Here is a 17,912-nt window from a genome sequence, read left to right as displayed (position 1 = left end):
TGTTTTTGCATATCCTTGCTCACAACCTAAAGTATAGAGTTGTGCACTTTAGTTATTGTAGATCCATGGAAACAATTAGTAGGCAATTCAAGAATGTCCTGCGAGCTATAATGAAAGTAAGCCAAGAATATTTGAAGTTCCATGAGTATAATATAGAGGGCTCGGTGGAAAACAAATGGAGATGGTTTAAGGTAAGTTTGTCATTTGTTAGTAATTATAAGGTACTTTATGTGATTGTGACTTATTTTTTATTTTCAAATGTTTGTAGATTTCGATTGGAGCACTTGATGGGATACATATTCCAGTAACAGTTTCTGCAGAAGATAGACCTAGATATCGTAATAGAAAAGGTGATATCTCTACAAATGTTTTAGGAGTTTGTGGTCCAGATTTAAGGTTTATATATGTGTTGCCTGGGTGGGAAGGGTCAGCAGGAGATTCTCGAGTATTGCGAGATGCTTTGTCTCGTCAAAATTGTCTCCATATACCAAATGGTAATATCATGAAATGATGAAACTTTATTTAACATATAAAAGAAATATGCATATTTTTATATATAATATTTTTTTAACCATTGTAGGTAAATATTTTCTTGTGGATGCGGGGTATACAAATGGCCCTGGATTTTTAGCACCTTATCGAGGGACTAGATATCATCTTAATGAGTGGATCGGAAACACTCCTCAAAACTATAAGGAGTTATTTAATCTTCGTCATGCAAGTGCAAGGAATGTTATTGAAAGGTCATTTGGGGTATTGAAGAAAAGATGGAGTATATTAAGAACTCATTCTTTTTTTGATATAAAAACACAAATAAGAATTATTAATGCTTGTTTCATGCTACATAATTTCATAAGAGATGAACAACAAAGTGATCCAATTTTGGAAGCCCAAGACTTGGAACTTTTATCTGTTGTTGACAATGAGTTAATCAATCAACAAATGGAAAGAGTCACAAATAATATTGGAGATGAAGTCACAACTATCCAAGCAACTGAGGAATGGACAAGATTTCGTGATACTTTAGCAATGAATATGTTTGCCACCTATCAAATAAGAAGAAACTTTGATTAGGGAGATGTTTTTAGTGGATTTGGATTTTGTTTCTTATGTGTAATTGACTCTATACTCATGTATGTGTGATACTTTGGATTTTTGTATTTCATAATACTTTGGATTTTGTTTTCTTTTTATGTGTAGTTAATTTTATACTTTCGTAGAATGCTAATTTGACATGTCTCACCTTTATATATATGTAATTATATATGTGAGATTATTTTTTTTTGTCTAGAGAAATGGAATCAAGCAATGTGAAGAACAAGTCAAGTGGAAAAAGAAAGATGTCTAGTGAGGACACAAGAAGTTACTTCGAATGGAACTTGGAAATGGAGCGTGTGCTAGCTGATTTGCTTAGAGATCAAAGAAATTTGGGCAATAAAGGTGATGGAAATTGGAAAGCAGTAGCATACAGTACTGCAGCTCAAATTTTGTCCAAGCTTTTTGGAGTTCACCTCATGGCAGATAATGTTAAGAATTGTTTTAAGCTTTGGAGAACATGGTATGGAATTGAGTGACATTCTTAGTCAAAGTGGATTTGACTGGGATAGCACAAAGTACATGATTACTGTTGAAAATGAAATTGCATGGAATGAATATGTTAAGGTAGCCAATTATCTTTTAATTTTATTCAATAGTAGTTATTATTTGTGTTGTTATTAACATGTTTCTATTTTTTTTCAAGTCACATGAAGAGGCCAAACGATTTCGATTCAAAGGCCTAATTGGGATGATATTGTTGACCTATGTGCAAAGGATAGAGCTACTGGACTCGGAGCAAAAAATGCATTAGATGCAGATGATATCATGAGCAAAGAAACAAATGAAGAGGAATCAATTCATAGTGTGAGTTTTGACTTAGAGGGATCAAGTTCTGCCACGAGAAAAAACATTCGCCCAAGTAAGAGTGGAGAGAAAGAAGGGATGATTTCCTCAATGAAAGAAGTAGCTGAGTCATTGAAAAAATTTGTTGAAGTGACTAAGAAGAAGATGGAGAACAAAAAAAAGATGGAGATACAAGAAGCTCAAGAAGTGGTACATGAAGTGGTGAGTGAGCTAGATAATATACCTAATTTTAATGGTGCACTTAGACATAGAGCAATTGATTGGTTGACAGAAAATCCCATTAAGTTTGCGATTATAAAAGCTCTTCCATTGGATGAGAAAGAGGATTACATCTTATCTTTTATGCCTTGATGTCAAATTACAGGTACGCTTGATATCATGACAAGTATGCTGATGTTGTATAATTATGTTTTACATTTATATCTTTCATTTTATATAACAAATTATGTTTTAACAAATATGATTTGTTTAGTGACACTTAACATTATGTCTTCTTTTGCAGAAAATATGTGAAGGAGTTCCTGTGTTGAAGCAAATGCAATTAGAAAATTCAGAATTATTTTGGAAGTTGGACTTATTTTGTGACTAGATTTTATTTCCGTCTAAGTTTTTTTTGGTGTAATTGCATTACTGACCAATGACTTTGGCAAAAAAACAAGTTTCATCTATAGACTTCTAAATAACATTCTAAGGTGAAATGATACTAAATATTGTTTATGTTGTGAGTGGTGTAGTGTGTCGTAAATGAAATAATAATTTAAATAGTTAAATTATATATTTTAATTGAAATAGATTAAAATAGTACATATTTATTGGAATATCACACTCGACAAATAGTACATAGAATTTATTAATGAAAAAAATAATTATTTTATTAAAAAATTGTTTTATTAAAATATAAAATTTTAAAAGAGAATGCATTGTATTATTTTATCAAAATAAGAAATTTTAAAAATGAAGAAATTCAATTTCCTTATCCAAACACAAAATTTTGAAAATGAAGAAATTTAATTTCATTATCCAAACAAAAAATTTTAAAAATGAAGAAATCTAATTTCTTATCCAAACACAAAATTTTAGAAATGAAGGAATTTAAATTGAAGAATTTGAAATTCTCAAAATTTAAAATTCCCTAGAATTTTAAATTTCCTCATCCAAACACACTCTTAGGGTAGGGTGAAATCATGGTTTTTCACTTAAGGCTTGTAATGAGCTTCAAAACAAAGAAAGGGAACATGCAGAGAAAAACAAGGATTCAATTCACAAAATGCCAAGAAACTACTATTTCAAAAACAATTACCCATTACCTGTACATAACCTATAATTCAAAGAGAACATGCAATGTTGTACACAAAACATAAAACCAAAATAACCAAAATAAACCTAGAAAGTCTAAAAAATTAAACTAGAAAACCTAATAAAATTAAACTAGAATACCCAACAAAATTAAAGAACAATCTTCTCCCCCCCCCCTCACACTTAAACAACACATTGTCCTCAATGTAGCACAATCATAAGATCAAGAACAATCAAAGCAATCAATAAATTTGGACAAGTGCAATAAAAGTAAAGAAGGAGACAGAAAAAGAAAACTCCCTAAATCATGGCGGAAGAGAAGTAGGGTGAATTAAGGAGGTTTCCTCCACCACTGCATCCACTATGCAGGGATTTGTGAGGAATGGTTTCAGCCGGTGTCCATTGACCTTGAAGCTCTTATCTATGGACTCACTTTTGATCTCAATTGTACCATAAGGAAAAACATTAGTCACCACAAAAGGGCCAATCCACTTTGACCTCAACTTACCACTCATGAGTCTGAGCCTAGAGTTATACGATAAAACTTTCTGTCCAACCACGAAGTCTTTCTTAGCTATCAAGCTGTCATGGAACTTCTTGGTCTTCTCCTTGTAGAATTTGGAATTCTAATAGGCTTCTAACTAGATCTCATCTAGCTCACTTAGTTGCAACTTCCTTCCCTCTCCAGCCTGATCAATAGAGAAGTTGCAGGTCTTTACAGCCCAGTAGGCTTTGTGCTATATCTCTACAAGAAGATGACATGCCTTGCCAAAGACAACCCGATAAGGAGACATTCCTATGGGTGCTTTGTAGGCAGTCCTATGCACCCAAAGAGCATCATCCAACCTGGTGCTCTAATCCTTTCTGTTTAGCTGCACAATCTTCTCCAAGATCCTTTTTATCTCCCTGTTTGAAATCTCAGCCTGCCCATTAGTTTGGGGGTGGTAAGGTGTGGAAATTTTGTGCACGACCCCATACTTTTTTAGCAAGGCATACATGTATCTGTTACAAAAATGGGTGCCTTGATCACTAATGATGGCTCTAGGGACTCCAAACCTGCAAAATAGATTAGATCTAACAAAATCCACAACGACCTTAGCATCGTTAGTTCTGGTGGGTTTGGCTTCCACCCATTTTGAAACATAATCAATAACAAGGAGAATATAAACAAAACCAAAAGAGACATGGAAAGGCCCCATAAAATCTATACCCCAAACATCAAACACCTCACAGAATAACATGGGTTGTTGAGGCATTTGCTGTCTCCATGAAGGTGAGCCGCTTGCTCTCTGACAAGGCTCACAAGTGCTACAGATTCTCCATGCATCCTTGAAGATGGTGGGCCAATAGAAACCACAGTCAAGCACCTTGCGAGCTGTCCTCTGTATGCCAAGATGGTCACCTGGTGCGGAAGAATGACAGAATTGCAGGACTGAGTCAATCTCATGGTCTAGAATGCATCTCCTAATAACCTAGTCACTACACAACTTCCACAAATAGGGGTCATCCCAAATATAATGCTTAGCATCGCTCTTAATTTTATCATTTTGAGCTTTAGATGCTAAGGGAGGAAAAACAGAAGCAACCAAATAATTCACAATATTAGCAAACTAGGGAGTGGGGAAGGAATCAGAAATACCATACAGAATGTACAAATGGTCATCCGGAAAATCATCCCGAATGGGTGACTTCTCAGACACACGCTCAATCCTACTCAGATGGTCAACCACGATGTTCTGCGCACCACTCCGATCATGGATCTCCAAATCAAACTCTTGGAGCCAAAGCATCCACCTGATCAATCTAGGCTTTGATTCAGCCTTCTTCAATAGGTACTTTAGAGCTGCATGGTCAGTATAAATAATAACACGAGTACCAAGCAAATATGAACGAAATTTTTCAAGAACAAAAACTATCGCTAATAGCTCCTTCTCTGTGGTAGTGTAATTTGCTTGAGCAGCATCCAAGGTTCTGGAAGTGTAGTAGATCACCCGAGGCAACTTATCAATCTTTTGAGTAAGGACAGCCCCCAATGTGTAATTAGATGCATCGCACATTAGCTCAAATGGGGTTGTCCAATCAGGTGCTTGAATGATAGGGGTGGTAGTCACCGCACGCTTGAGGCAATCAAAAGCCTCTTTGCATTGGTCATCAAAATCAAACTCCACCTCTTTTTGCAGCAGATTGGATAGTGGAAGGGTCACTTTGCTAAAATCCCTGATAAAGCGCCTATAAAACCCTGCATGACCATGAAAAGAACGAACCTCTCGCATGCAAGAGGGGTAAGGCAATTGTGAAATAACATCTATTTTTGCAGGGTCTACCTCTATGCCCCTACTGGAAATGATATGCCTTAAAACTATACCTTGTTCTACCATAAAGTGACATTTTTCAAAATTCAGCACAATGTTAGTTTCAATGCATCTATTAAGAACTCTATCCAAACATGCATCAAAAGAGGATCCATAAACAGTAAAATCATCCATAAACACCTCTATGCAGCTCTCTAAAAAATCACTGAAAATGCTAAGCATACACCGCTGGAAGGTACTAGGGCCGTTGCATAGGCCAAAGGGCATCCTCCTATAGGCAAAAGTGCCAAAGGGACAAGTGAATGCGGTCTTTTCTTGATCCTCGGGAGCAATATGAATTTGTAAATAACCAGAAAAACCATCAAGAAAATAGTAATGAGACTTACCTGCCAAGTGCTCAAGCATTTGATCAATGAATGGCAGGGGAAAATGATCTTTTTTGGTTACCTGGTTCAACCTCCTATAATCAATGTAGACTCGCCAGCTGTTCTGCACTCTTGTGGGGATAAGCTCATCCTTTTCATTCTTGATCACTGTGAGGTCTGTCTTCTTAGGAACCACTTGGGCTGGACTCACCCACTGGCTGTCAGAAATGGGGTAGATGATTCCAGCTTGTAAGAGCTGGGTCACTTCCTTTTTCACCACATATAGAATGACGGGGTTGAGTCACCACTGTGGCTGCCTTACTGGCTTAGCTCCATCCTCTAAAAGTATCCTATGCATGCAGGTAGATGGGCTAATCCTAGGAATGTCTGCTAAAGTCCATCCAATGGCTTTCTTGTGCTTCTTGAGAACTAGCAACAACTTCCCCTCTTGCTTAGCAGCAAGGGAGGCAGAGATGATCACTGGAAATTTTTCCTTGTCCTCCAAGTAAGCATATTTGAGGTTTGCTGGTAAGGGCTTCAACTCTGGTGTGGGTGGTGGCTAAACAATGGGAGGAACCATGGTAGGAGAAGAAGAAGGTTCCTCAGTCTATACCTCATAAAGCAAGTTAGAAGTATATGTACTTCCTGCAACATGGTTAGTGCATTCTGACTCTAAAAAATCAACATCAAGCGGTACAACACCAGACTCAAATTCACTCTCAGCATAAAAATCAGATACAGGATCAAATTCAAGCTCAGATTCAGATTCAATGCATAAGGAATGACAAGTATGCAGATCAGATAAAAATGGATGTTTCCTACCATGAAGAACAGAATCAAAATGAAACATATAATCATCAACAATCTAATCAATTATCTCAGCACAAAAAATAGAATGATCCTCAGATGGATGTTTCATGGCATCAAGAATGTCAAAATGAACAACAATATCACCAAATTCCATAGACAATGTGCCAGCATAAACATCTATCTTGGTTCGGGCTGTTTTCATAAATGGCCTGCCTAAAATAATTGGAACTAAACCATGGGAAAATCTCTCTTCCATATTAAGAACATAAAAATCAACAGTAAAAATAAGTTCACAACCCGAACTAGCACATCCTCTATGAAACCTGCGGGGTAAGCAACACTTCTATTTGGCAAATGAATCACACATCTGTAGATTGCAAAGGTCCAAGAGATAAAGAATTGAAAATGGACAGAGGCATGACACTAACTGATGCTCCTAGATCTAGCATGGCATTCTCAAATTTACTGTTCCCAATAATGCAAGGTATACAGAAAGTACTTGGGTCCTTACATTTCTCAGGAATGTGAGGAACAAATTTACCTATCAATGCTGACACATTTTTACCCATGCTAATCCTTTCATTGCCTTTGAGCTTCCTTTTGTGGGTGCACAACTCCTTTAGAAACTTGGCATATCTTGAAATCTTCTTGATGGCATCTAGCAGAGGTATGTTCACCTCTAATTTCCTGAAGGTCTCCAAGATCTCCTTTTCCGCTTCTTCCATTTTTTTGTTTGGAATTGCTCTTGGTGGGAATGGAAGAGGGATAGGAGGCTGCTGTAAGTCAGAATTACTAGAAGAAGGCCCACCTGCATGAAAATTTTTGTTAGGAAGCTGTCTCTTTTGTGCAAGTATCTCATCCTCTTTTTCAGGTGTAGAATGAAGCTTGATAGGTTCAGGTATAGGTGCTGCTACTAGTGGAGGCACTTGAATTTGGTTGCCAGACCTCAAGGTGATGGCACTCACATTTTTTGGATTTTGCACAGTTTGTGAAGGCAATTTGTCAGAATTTTGGGACTGAGTTTGGTTCAACTGAGTAGCCATCTACCCCATCTGATTTGTCAGACTCTGGATGGAGGCTCTTGTCTTTGCTGAAATTGCATATTCTGGATGGTCATTCGCCTCACTAACTCCTCTAAGGAAGGTTGAGAAGAGGCCTCAGCTGCTTGTTGTCTTTGTTATGACTGTTGCTGCTGTATTGGAGGAGGAACATATGGCTTACTCAGACTAGCAACATTTTGAAAAGGAGGGACAAACTATTGTTGTTGTAGAGGACTTGCCCATCTAAGATTTGGATGATTCCTCCAACCTGGATTGTATTTGTTGCTTGAAAGGTCATAATTATTCTACTGTTATTGGTTTTGCTGCTGAGGAGGTCTATTTTAAATGTTTGCAGCATAAGCTTCAGGTTGCTTATTGATTCCAGATTGCTGCAAAGAAAGACAGAGATCTATATGGTGATCTGTAGAAGAACATAGACCACAGACTCTTGCAACAAGTGTAGATTTATGATTCATGGCAAGCTGAGTTACTAGGTTGACCAAGGCATCAAGTTTTCCTTCAAGCTTTTTATTTTCAGTAGATGAAGATGAATCCGTGGCCACCTCATGGACTCCTCTAAGAACAATAACATCATTTCTTGCACTGAATTGTTGGGAGTTGGAAGCCATCTTCTCAATCAAATTCCTAGCTTCAGCAGGGGTCATATCACCAAGAGCTCCACCACTGGAAGCATCAATCATACTGCTCTCCATGTTGCTAAGTCCCTTATAGAAATATTGAAGAAGGAGTTGCTCAGAAATCTGGTGGTGAGGATAGCTTGCACACAATTTCTTGAATCTTTCCCAGTACTCATACAAGCTCTCTCCACTAAGTTGCCTAATGCCTGAAATGTCTTTTTTGATGGCAGTGGTCCTAGAGGCAGGGAAGAATTTCTCCAAGAACACCCTCTTAAGGTCATCCCAACTGAAAATTGACCTGGGAGCAAGGTAGTATAGCCAATCTTTTGCCACTCCCTCCAAGAATGAGGAAAAGCCTTTAGAAAGATATTATCATCTATGGACATTAGGGGGCTTCATGGTGGTACAAACAATATGGAACTCCTTAAGATGCTTATGAGGATCTTCACCTGCAAGACCATGAAACTTGGGCAGCAAATGTATTAGTCCAGTCTTGAGAACATATGGAGCACCCTCATCAAGATATTGAATGCACAAGCTTTCATAAGTGAAATCAGATGCAACCATCTCCCTAAGAGTCCTCTCACGAGGTGGAGGTTGAGCCATGTTCTCAGTATGAAAATTAGTGGTGGAATGCTCAAAATCAGAATATTCAGAATCACCCTCAACAGAATGCTCAAAATGCTCCAAATGCATAGAATGACCAGGATGCACATGATGCCTAACTAATATATGAAAGGCTCTATCTATTTCAGGATCAAAGGGGTGTAAATCACCTGGATTGCCCCTTGTCATGCACTATATGCAACAAATAATGTGTTTCTCAATAAACACCTAACAAGGGGGTAAAACTACAGCTATACTCAAACGATATTAAAATGAGCTGAAATTTTGTGAGGAACACCCTAAAATCATGAAAAGATAGCACAAAAAATTTCAAAAAAAAAATTCAAAGTCTAACTATGAAAACTACCTAAGCAAAGTTTAGAAAAATAGGACAATAATACTTGAAAAATAAAAAAAAATAAAAAAACTTAGTAAACGACTTATTTTTGGAGCTTGGGAGACCCCAGCCGGTTGTCATAGTATAGGAAATTTTTTTTCTACCCCAAATGCATATATAATAATAGTCGTTCTAATACCTGGAGCAAAAGTTATGGGCGTTTTAAGTTTTGCTAAAAACAAGTTTCCAAAATTTTTCTCTCTCTCAAATACTGCCACACTAAGTGCTCCTGGTATTTTTCACACAAGATATGGACCAAAAGAAGCTACCACACAAAAAATCAGCCAAAAATAACAACTTTAACTATCAAAATAAAAATTGCTAATTAAATTGCAAAATCAGTCGCTAATTCCCAGCCACTAATCACTGTTTAGCACTGTTCACAGCAAAACACAAAGCTGAATCAGTCGCTAAAAACAGTCACTAAATAGGGAATGCAACTGAAATGCAAAACATAATGCTACACAAAATAAGATAACTAAACACTATTATGAACCTTTGGCCCCCTTCTCCCCGGCAACGGCGCCAAATTTGATCGAGGTCGTACCCGAATCAAATAAACATTAAAAATGCAGTATCTAGGAAGTGATCCTAGGTCGTCTCCCAACAAGCAATGGTCAACCAAACGTTCATAACAGATAGTAATAAAATAGTAACGAATTGGGGGGGGGGTTGTTTGTTTTTGTAAATTAAATAGCAAGCAAATTTTAATTGGAAAATATCAGAATTAAAACGCGTTGTTTCCCCTTGATTCACAAGCAAGTCTCTTATCCTAGGTTACAAGAATTTATCCTTTATCAGTTCAACCACTTAATCCAACCCTAAATTAAATTACTAAGCAAAATTTAACATAAGACTGTCATTATGTGATTAAGCAACACATACACCAATTAATCATGAACGAAACTGATCATTAAGCATGAACGTAAATTAAGAGCAGAGACAATTAATCAAGCACTAAGCATGCATGGATTAACAACAACAAATACAGAGTAATTGGTGAAGAGGAAAAACTGATCAGAATTCAATAGTAATAATAAAACCTCCAAGAGAGTTGTGCTTGATCCTCAAGAGAAAACAACGCTGGAGACTTAGCCTTCCATTAATCAGTAGAAAACGAAATTGCAGATTGAAGCAGAAAACGAATTTTATTGTTACATGAATAGTAAAAACTGGAATTGCAAACCTAAAATTATTCTTTCTCCCAAAACGAAAAAGACTCCTAAAACTAAAACCTTGGTGCTATTATATAGGTTCTCAGCCCCAAAGCTTACAAATCTATTTTAAGTACAAGCCCATAAATAAAATAAAATCTGGACTAGATAAGATAAGATTTGATAAAATAAAATCTAGATGAAATAAAATCTAGATAAGATAAGATAAGATAAGATAAAATCTAGATGAAATAATATCTAGATGAGATAAAAACTGGATAAGATAATGTTTGATAAAATAAAGTTGTCTGCTCTCTTCAAGTCCAAGCCCAATTCCGGATTCAAGCCCAATTGCTTATAATTCTCCTGAAATTAAATTAAAAACACAAAATTAGTCCAGTAGGCCCAAATGATAAAATTGCATAATTAATTTGACAATTAAGTCTAATCAGTAATTAAAATGGTGACAAAAAGGGTTAAGAATTAGGAGAAAATGGTGACACATCAAGCTACATCAACAGTTTTCAAAGGAGAAAATTCAGGTGTAACATCAGCATCATTACCATTTGTGTTTGCTTTCGATACATGACGTCCATGATGACAAAGTAGCTTTAGATTGCTCTTTCGCCAAGTAATATTCTTTGCAAAATCATGATGACGACACTGCTTCCACCATATTGCATAACGTGTGGTAATATCTTCCTCAAAAAGCTTAGCAAGAAAATACAAATTCCCATTAGATATAGGTATGCAGTAATATTTCAATGCAATAGCTTTGGTCCTAGAGAATGCAGTCACACCATTTAAAACTTCTTAATGTTTTCCAAATTGCGTAGCCACTCTCTATATGGTAGGTACTTTTGTATAATACATTGTTGCCAACAAGCATCGAAACGCTCTTGCATTTAACAACCAAAACTATTTTCATTTATCCAAATTACTCTCACCTATTAACCTAGTTTAATTTTTGGGATAAAAAGACTTTAACTTACCAGCATGTTGAACATAATTAAGGGTGCCAAGGAAAATAGCCCCTAGCTGAGTCCAGGGAAAATCTCATACTGTCAATTTTCAAGGGATTAAGCTTGTTCCACCTACATATCACAAGTTTTTCATGGTTAATCACCCTAGGCTATGGTTTCTAATTTGTTAATCTCTCCCACACCCAAGTTTGGACCAAGTAGTAAAAGGGTGACCAAAGAGTTAACTCCAATTTCAATTCATTACTCGTCAAACGAATTATTGTTTTCTTCAATAGAACTAAATCATTTTATATGTTGGATAAAACTATTGATCCTAAAGCTAATTCTCTCCAGCAAGATGAACAACAATAAAGAAAGCAAACTTTCTCACCAAACCACTAGGAGAGAAACCAATCATTTCCAACTAAGTTGCAAGGGATGTTTCATGCTAAATTTCATTCCCACTATTGACAAAAATCCATTCATGCTAATGTATTTGTCACCTTATGATAACAAAAAGGTATTTGTCTCAGGACACCACTTCCCAACAATCCCAAAACATATCTTGGGTTGAAAATGTGTGTTTTGCGGTTGTTGAGAAGTGGTGTCCTAAAACAAATACCTTTTTGTGTCCCTAGGGTGAAAAATGTCACCTTGGAGGATGTGATGGTGTTGGACGGTTTTCCAATTGTTGGTGATTTGTCTTCACCCCATTTAAAAGCTAGGAAATGATGAAGGTGGAGAAGAAATTGATACATACAACAGGACAACAACAATCTCCAAGGTGTAAAAGGAATGGGGTTTATACATTAACAAGGATGGATATTTGTCAATAGTGGGAGTGAAATTGAGCATGAAACATTCCTTGCAACTTGGTTGCCAGTGATTGATTTCTCTCCCAGTGGCTTGGTGAGAAAGTTTGTTTTCCTTATTGTTGTTCATCTTATTGTAGAGAATCAGCTTTGGGCCCAAAAGTTTTAGCCAACATATAAAATGATTTAGGTCTGTGGAAGAAAACAATAGTTGGTTAGACTGGTGATAAGAGGTAACTTTTTGGTCACCCTTTTACTACTTGATGCAAATTTGGGTGTTGGAGAGATTCACAAATTTGCAACCATAACCTAGCTTGATCAACCATGAAGAACCTATCCTGTGTAGGATATTTACCCTGGATTCAGCTAGGGACTATTTTCCTTGGCACCCTTATGTTCAATATGTTTGTAAGTTTAAGGCTTTTATAAAAAAAATGAAACTTGGGGTTGCCATATGAAAGTAATTTGGATAAATAAAAATAGTTCTGTTTGTTATATGCATGAGAGTTTCAATGGTTGGTGTCACACAAATGTATTATACAAAAGTACCTACCACATAAAGAGTGTCTATGAAATTTGGAATGCATCAAGAAGTTTCTGATTGTGTGGCTACATTCTCTAGGACCAAACTCATTGCATGGAAAAATTTCTGCATACCCATATCTAACATAGATGTTACCACACATTATGCAGTATGGTGGAAGCAATCAATATTGTTTCATCATCATGATTTTGCAAAGAATATTACTCGGCAAAATAGCACTCTAAATAATGATGTTGATGTTTCCACCTGAATTTTCACCTTTGAAAACTATTCAATTTGGAAACCCTTCCCAAGACACCATTGAACAACTGATGGAGGCTTTGGAGGAAGATTATAAATATGGAAATAAGATGAATTAATCAAGGCAGTTTCTTGAAGGAGTTATGGATCTTGAAGAGAGAATCAATAGACTAGATACATTGACTTTACATGACATGAATGTTCAAAAAATCAAAGTATGACATGAACTTGTAGGATTTAGCAATATGTTTGTTTGTGTATGAAAGGTATGTATTTTTATAATATCTTTCTACATCAACCAATGCTTCTACATGATATGTGTGTGCACATGCACGAGTGAAATTTTTGAATTATGTTAGTTCAAATTGGAGGTGATGACTCCATAAAAGTTAAGGAATACCAAAGAATACCATTGGCGATGATAGTTTCCTTATTTCTCTTTGTCCATAAGGGAAGAAAGGAAATGATATGGATACAAAGAATATGGTGATTTTCTACATCTCAAGGCCCTTGGTGAAGAGTCACATCTCATGAATCTTGGTGAAGAGTCACATCTCATGTTTCTCGATGAAGAGTCGTTGTGCATCTATTCACACTTTCACTTTATATGAATGTACACAAAATTTCATGAAAGGATTCAATCTTTAAATAATTTGAAAATCTCACACAATCGCCCACCATTTTAAAAATATATTTGAACCAAATGGTTTTAGATTATAGGTATTCAAGTAAGTGCACAAATCACGTTCCTCAATTAATCAAACAACTTAAAGAACAAAATATCTCTCACCTTTTTTAACAATACATCCAAATCACGTTCCTCAATTATAAAAATCACATGGTTTTAGATAAAAGTGAGTATTGGTTAAACAACTAAAACAACAAACATATAAATAGAGAATCAAGAAGATGAAAGTATAAAAAAATCGTACATAGTACAAACTAATATCTCTCACCACAAGCAACCAATAAAGAAACCAAAGATTCAGATTTAAGAATCATGTATCCTGAATTGGCTCACAAAATTCCAACCCAATCCAACAGTTAATGAAGTTGTAAATGCAATTTTACTATGACTGCTTGTGAAACTACAAGAATAAAAAAAATCCCGCTTCCTATTCTTAGAGAACTTGCTCAATGCACCTTCCTCCATTACATACACCTTTTGGTGAACATATAAACCTTTGGTATCATTTTATTACGTTGCTCTTGTTCAAAAACAAGGTTATTACCTCAATTGTTCAAGAGAAATATGATCTTTTAGATGTTTCAAACTTTTTAAAGTGATTACATAAGGAATGAACTTTGTCAATGATTCAAGATACAATAATCTACTTTCATCTATATGCATATTGTGTTTGTTTGTAAATATTAAGCATACACTCAATTTATGCACTTGTTTCATGAAAGGCCTACTATATATATGCATATTGTATTATGTTAGTTCAAATAGGAGTTTATGACTCCACAAAAGCTAGGGAATACCAAAGAAAACCATTGGTGATGATAGTTTCCTTATTTCTCTCTGTGCGTAAGGGAAGAAAGGAAATGACATGGATACAAAGAATCTGGTGATTTGATGCAAATGATCTCATATTCCCTATTAGTTGGGCTTTTTATGATGAGTTGCATCTATTCTTATGTGCACTTTGTATGAATAGACACATAATTTCATGAAATGATACAACCTTTCATTAATTTTGAACAACTTTCATAGATTATACTCCCTCTAAACTCATATATAAGAAAAAAGTTCCCTTGTTTCTTGGAATAAAAAATAAGCAAATCTAACTAATTTCACCCTAATTTAATGATATCATTCCTAAAACACTCTTCATTCAATTGTAATTCTATTTTTAAGGAATCTATTTTGTTTAGGGTTTCAGGTTTTAATGAAGCATATTTTAAGAATAACCTTATTTTGTACTTGAGATTAGAAAAATTAAATGATTTCAACTAGCTTTCTTAATCTATGTGAAGTAATTTTTTTCTTATATATGAGACCAGAGGGAGTATTAATCATTGATGTATATATATACCATAATTCCTTCCCGTTCTGTGAATTTCAATTGAAAACTACTAAATTTTAAGTCATGGTGTTATGTTATTTTGTGTCTACATATTTCTATCTTAATAAATATAATATAGGTATCAATATAAGTAATTAAATTCATTAAAAAAGAAAAACCTAAGTTAAGTATGATGTGCTACCATATCTACTCATCATTCAAAAGTAAATAGCACAATATATGAAGATCTTTTATCCCTACCATAAACAAAAAGGAATTTTTTATGCAACTCAAAATTACTTTTCCTTCCTAATTAACTTTTACCTTAAATTGAAAAAAATTAAGTAGGAGAGAATGTCCATTAAAGAATCATAGGCAAAAGAAAGTACTATACATATTAATCTATCAATGTTTAAGGGTGTAGATCTGTTAACCAATGCGTACTTTACTAGTTAATAGACTTAATTGTACACTTTACCAGTTTTCTTAAGAATGTTTATAAACTGATTTAATCAAATAACTTTTTGAATAAATCAATCAAAAAAATGAAAATTGAATAAACCAAAGGTCGAACAAATGAAAATTTAATAAACCAGTTTGTTTTGGATAAAATCAGATTTTGGATTTCATTTTAAAATCCAATCTAGCCAACCCAAACAAAATTTATACATAAATATATTTATCTGATAAAAAAATTATATTATAACTCAAGTTTATATTTTTTATTTCTTCTATAGAGTATTTTGAAAACCTATTGCATAACTTATACTTATCATATAAAAAAATTCTATAAACTTTACCAATATAAAAAGTCTTGTCTATCTCCAAAGTTAACCATAAAGAGAAATACCCATTTTGCTAAAGGATGCTCATACAAGACAGAAAATAAAAATCATTACACATACTCTCTTTTCTCCATTAGTTTTCTCAACAAATCAATGAGGTAAGTTACAAGTGACCCCAACTTTTAAAGCTTATGAAGCCTATTTTGCAATGTTATCCCCCAAATTTTAGTAGCATCTCCACAACAATACCAGTTATGAAAGCAATGCATGAATGCCAAAACACAACACTTAGCAGAAGGGTCAATTTGTAGAGTTGATATAGTAAATTCAATTCTGATTCAAATTTAACGTATTTTATATATATTCATATTCCCCAAGAATATACTTTTCAAATATAATTTTATTTTCATCGAACAGTATGTGAATCAAACAAAGTAAAAAACTGTGTGAAGTATGTCAAAGCTGAAATTTCTCAAACAACTTGTGTGCACAAACTTTCAACACCAAATAATATAAAAATGACTCTAGGAGCCCATACTCATGGAGGATAACCTCCTAAACCAAAATAGACATTAAAGAAAATAGAAACTCTCAATACCTTAAGAGATTTTTCAAAATCTCAAGAAAATGCAAAAAAAAAATGGAATGATGAAAAACCCTTGTCTTCTAGAGTTCCCTCCTTAAATTTGAAGTCCAAGGGATAAGATTTAAGTTGTAAAGGTGAGAACTTGAGGTGGGATGGCCATGAAGTTAGAGAGAGAACACAAGGAAAGAGAGAAAAGCTCTATCCTCTCTTCTAAAACTCTAGAAGTGGTTGCGCATGAATGAAGAGCAAGGGAGAGTGTTTACTTTACTTGTACTATAACGCTACATCTTAGAGTTTTGGGCCCCATTGGCCCATTAGGTTTTTCGGTCCAAATTTGTTTCATTAGGATTAATTAAAGTGTCATTATTCATCTTGCAAGAAACTTTAATCTTCTATCTTTCATTATATCAAGGTCCTGTCCATTCCATTATATTAGGCCTACACTAATCAAATAGTTGATTTGGCGTTCAAAACTCTAATTTCCAAGGTTTTGGCTAAACTTGCTTCTATTTACAAAACTGTCATTAATTGCTTGGCTTACAACTCCTTACTTTAACTTTGGTTGACTGTTTTTGACATTTGGTGGGCTAAGCCTAAATCAAACTATTCTTAAAATCTTTATTTCCATTTCTAATTTATGAAACCTTTACTTAAACCTACTACCAAATCGACTCATCATCCAAAATTAAATAGTACATAGTATAGGAAGATCTTTTATCTATACTGTCATACCCTAATTTCGTCCGGGGACTATTGTTTGATGGCATGCAACCTTTGGTTGACCGCTTTGAGGTACTTGGCACCCTTTGTTGCATAATACGTGAAGTTCCGAGACATGCCGGAAATCAAAAGGAAACATTGTTACGCAATCCGTGAAATTTCGTAACATGCCGGAAATCAAAAGGAAGTATTGTTACGCAATCCGTGAGTTTCCGTAACATTCCGAAAGCTAAAAAAGGAGTAATTACATGACCCGTAAGGTTCCATAACCTTATGGAAAGAAAACAAGTATTGTTACGAAATTCGTAAAGTTTCGTAACGTTACGGAAAAAGAATCACCAAAAAAGCAAAGGGGGTGTATTTAGTAAAAAAAAGGGGATGCAAATAGCAACCAGACCCACTTGGGCCTTCCAGGATGTTCCTCCAGAAGGCGGTTGCTTCTGGAGGAAGCAACCTGGCTCGCCTGGGCGAGCTGGGTGGCAAGCTCCTCCCCTATTTTCCTATAAATAGAGGGAGGAGTGAAGGTGAAAGGGATTCAGCCCTTCTGGTACTTCGTAATCACTTAAAATTAGTGAGGAAAATTGTTTCCGTGAAGAAAATCCAAGCCGAGGCGCTTCCGTAACGTTTCCGTAACATTTCTATGGGTGATTTCGCGAAGATTTTCAACCGTTCTTTGTCGTTCGTCGTTCGTTCTTCGTCGTTCTTCGGTCTTCAACCGGTAAGTTCCCAAAATC

At 35.2% G+C, this 17,912-nt stretch overlaps 2 long non-coding RNA genes across 2 annotated transcripts; both read left to right on the top strand.

The window, feature by feature from the left end:
• The first annotated feature begins 433 nt into the window (after positions 1-433).
• Positions 434-1,186, top strand: LOC114394678. The gene is made up of 2 exons (XR_003662813.1): positions 434-494; positions 581-1,186. It is a non-coding gene; the product is annotated as an uncharacterized LOC114394678 (long non-coding RNA).
• Positions 1,187-2,056: 870 nt separating this feature from the next.
• Positions 2,057-2,619, top strand: LOC114394677. The gene is made up of 2 exons (XR_003662812.1): positions 2,057-2,266; positions 2,405-2,619. It is a non-coding gene; the product is annotated as an uncharacterized LOC114394677 (long non-coding RNA).
• The last annotated feature ends 15,293 nt before the right edge of the window (positions 2,620-17,912 follow it).

Source organism: Glycine soja, chromosome 18 (assembly GCF_004193775.1).
Source record: "Glycine soja cultivar W05 chromosome 18, ASM419377v2, whole genome shotgun sequence".
NCBI lineage: Eukaryota > Viridiplantae > Streptophyta > Magnoliopsida > Fabales > Fabaceae > Glycine > Glycine soja.
This window is presented reverse-complemented; position numbering and strand designations above follow the sequence as displayed.